Genomic DNA, 3,938 nt, shown 5'->3' on the forward strand with positions numbered 1-3,938 from the left:
TTGCTGAGACCCATTACTCGTTACAATAATAAGCTTTCACATGGCATTTGCTTCCATGCAGGCTGATCCACTCTCTATTACAGCAATAGCTCTAGCTGTAACTAGTTGCTCAAATGTAGAGGCTGGCTCTTGGCAAATTGGCTTTATTCAATAATGGAAGAAAAATATATCTAAAGGAAAAGATAAAGGTGATCACTCTCACCTTATTTAAGATGATTTTTGTAGGCTGGAAAGGTAGCTTAATGAGTAAAGTACCTGCCCAACAATTGATCCCCAGAACACATGCGTGGGTAAACCCCAGGGTATCTGCACCGAGATGGTAATTAGACAGGAGAATTCTCTGAAGCTCCAGAGTCAGCCTACTTGGCATCCACAATTTTGAAGTAATTGAAGAGACCTGTTGCAGTCAAATTTGAAGGCAAAGACAAACATTCGAGGTTGTCCTCTGACCTCCACATATGCACTGTGAAACATGTACACAAAGTGAGACACACAGACACACCACACGCACACATGAACACACCAGATTTAAAAATAAAAGCATTGATTTTGTTGTTCTCAAAGCATTCTAGTTAAAATGGCCAATCAATAGATATTTTTGACAACTGCCTAAGTGTATGAGTCAGACATGCCTCTGCTCCATTATTTGTCTGAGGAGCTCACTCTTCAGGGTGCTGACAACTGCAACTTCCAGAAGTTCCCATCTTAATAATAGGAATATAGCAGCCTTTGAGAACACATATTAGTTTCATGATCAGCCCATTGTCAGGTAGCTTACAGAGCTGATTGTCCCTGTAGAAAAGTTTCTACATATGAAACCACCTCTGTATATGATGAGACATGAATCAAGAAGGTTCATGTTAAAAGAAGACATTCCTGCAGATATTGAACAATGTCACATAAGAATGCAGAATGACAACCCCTTAATTTTTCTCTTTTCTATTTTTTTATTCCTTTCTCCTCCTCCTCTTCCCTTCTTCTTCTTCCCTTCATCCTTCCTTTGTTTCTCTTTTCTTCCATTCCCTTCTTCTCCTCTCCTCCTCTTCTCTCTCTTCCTCTTCCTCCTTGAAAGCTGTGTGATGTTACCTACAAGGTTCTTAATAGTCTTCCTTAGTATCCTCAAATACATGTGTGGAGATTACAAAAGTTGACACCTCATGTGGGTTCTTTGTTACATAAGCATAGGTTCTCCAAATGAGATGCAAAAGATAGTGTGTCAGTCAGAGAGATCAAGCATGTGAGGGGCAGAGTATCACAGTATAAACATTCATGAACTAGATGCTACCAAGGCCACTCTTAGAAGTTGGAACAACTCAAATGGTCCCTTCCAGGTGATACTCACAACTTCCCCTGTCCCGAAGGAAGTTGACACTGTCTCAGGGGTAAAGAGTTTCCTGTGACTCACTGAAAATAAAAATCTAGAGAGTTAGAGTACAGTTACTTTTCTGTTACTATGATTAAACTCCAAGGAGGAGAATTTAATTTATAGTTACAAATGGAAAAGAGTGTATGATGGAGGAACAACATTGGCAGCAGTAACGACGCAAACAGGAAGTAGTAGAAGAATCCATGCTGTAGAATCCAGTCCCTAGTGACACGCTTCCTCCAGTCCATGCACTACCCACTCAACCTCCCCAAAAGGCAACACCAACTGGAGAGCAATATTCAAATAGTGAGCCTATGAGGGTTTGTAGGTGGGATGGCTATGTCCAGATAATCCCTTCCTTGGAAATTCTGTGACTGCAGGGTCATGGAGTCATCGGTGCCCTTCCGGCCAGACATGGTGCTGCCAATCTCCTTAACTCGATATCCAGGTCTTTTAAGATCCATAAAAACAACTGCAAAATGCAAGTGTGTGCCCTTCTTTCTGGCTCCTGGGTAGACTTCCTTTACTAAACCAGTCAGTTCTTTCAAGGTGTAGATCTGCAGCTCGCTCGAAGGCACGTTCCTGCGGGAGAACTCGTCCATTCGGTGGTGGTGGTGGCGGTTGTTGGTTGTGAAGACCCGCAGCAAGAGCGGGCAGGTCTTCTCTTGGTCGATCGGCTTCTCTGGCTCCTTCTTAATTTCCTCTTCGGTAACGCGCGGTTCCACTGCCATCTTCCTCCTTCAGCCCGGGGAAACGCTTGCCCGGACCTCCGACCCCTGCGGCGAGCATGAGCAAGTCCAAGTATTAACTTTTTAATGAAATGATTATGAGGCTAGATTAGCCAAGAAGAGGTAAATAAAAATAGGGGCAGAGAGGGAAAGGAAATATCTTTCTAAATAATTTCTATAAGAAAATGAATATTGTATCTCGGGGCCTTAATCAAAAATTTGTCTAAATGTACCTATGTTTTAAAAGTGGAAATAATTTTACAAATTTATATCACATATATTGTAATTGAAAACGAAATTTTAATTTTAAAATTTAGGCAATAAACTGAATAGAAACTGGGGTGACCTGTGCTGCAAACTGTGGATGTCTCAGTCCTACTTGGAGGGGGGAACAAAATAATCACGGGAGGTTGAGGGTGGGAGGGGCTTGGGAGGAAGAGAGAAAGAAGAGAGGAAAAAATGTGGGGCAGGATTAGGTGTGGGAGAAGACAGGTGAGATGTACCGTGGTCAGGAAATTGAACAGAGGTGTGTGGCAATGGGAGATAGGGAACTGGGGATAGCTACCAGAAAGTCCCAGATGCCAGAAGAGCAAGAGGCTCCCAGGACTCAACAGAGATGAAATTAGCTGAAATACCCAACAAAGGGGATCAAGAACCTGTAGAGACCATATGGACAGGTTAGGCACAACACCTGGTTTAGGGATAGGGCTAGTGTGGTCACCTACACTTCACAAAATTTTAATCCAGAATTGCTCCTGTCTAAAGGAAATACAGGGACAAAAATGGAGCAAAGACTGAAGGAAAGGCCATCTAGAGACTGCCCCACCTGGAGATCCATTCCATATGCAGCCACCAAATCCAGTCACTTTCTGATGCCAGGAAGTGTTTGCTGACAGGAGCCTGATATAAATGCCTCCTGAGAGGCTCTGTCAGAGCCTTACCAATACAGATGTGGATGCTTGTAGCCAACCATCAGACTTAGCAGGGGGACCCCAAAGGAGGAGTTAGAGAAAGGACTGAACAAGCTGAAGGGGTTTGCAACAAGGGTAAAACAGCAATATTAACTAACCAAACCCCGCAGAGCTCTCAGGGACTAAACCAGCAAACAAAGATTACACACGGAAAGACCCATGGCTCCAGCTGCATATGTAGCGTGGCATTGTCTGGCATTCATGGAAGGGGAAGTTCTTGGTCCTTTCGAGGCTTGATGCTCCAGCATAGGGAAATGCTAGGGAGGTGGGGCAGGAGTGGGTTGGTGGGTGGAAGACACCCTTGTGAAGTCAGGGGAAGGGGTGGAATGGGGAGTTTTCAGAGGAGAAACCTGGAAGGGGGTTAAAATTTGAAATGTAAATCAACAAAATAACCAATAAGAAACAGAAAGAAAAAAGACTTCCCATTACTCACTTGTATTATCCATTCATTTCTGTATCTCCTTTCTCATAATATACTTTGGAGAGATTATTTCACTTTATTTTAGTCACTTCTTTCATTATCATTACTATTATTGTTGCTGTTACTATCATTATTATTTTATTGTGTGTTTGTGTGGCTGTGTTCCTTGCATGTTTTTCTGTGCATTGTGTGCACACAGGCCAGAGGAGGGTGTGGAACTGGAGTAGAGACAGCTATGAGCCCCATGTTGCTAGAGGAACCAAACCCAGGTCTTCTGCAAGAGCAGCTGGTGCTCTTTACCACAGAGCCCTCTTCTCTAGCCCCCATTTTCTGATGCTGGATATTGCCTCTTATAGTTCATTGGAGACTGAAGAGATATGTTCGAGTCTTAATATTTCCTGGGTCCATTCTTTCAAGTTACATGTTTTCTGTTCCCTTGTTTCTAAATTGGG

At 43.1% G+C, this 3,938-nt stretch overlaps 1 pseudogene across 1 annotated transcript; it reads right to left on the reverse strand.

The window, feature by feature from the left end:
- Positions 1-1,665: 1,665 nt before the first annotated feature.
- Positions 1,666-2,155, reverse strand: LOC308439822 (histone deacetylase complex subunit SAP18-like; annotated as a pseudogene). The gene has a single exon. The product of its transcript is annotated as a histone deacetylase complex subunit SAP18-like (transcript).
- Between the last annotated feature and the right edge of the window lie 1,783 nt (positions 2,156-3,938).

Source organism: Micromys minutus (genome assembly GCF_963924665.1).
Source record: "Micromys minutus genome assembly, chromosome: 30".
In the NCBI taxonomy this organism is placed as follows: Eukaryota; Metazoa; Chordata; class Mammalia; order Rodentia; family Muridae; genus Micromys; species Micromys minutus.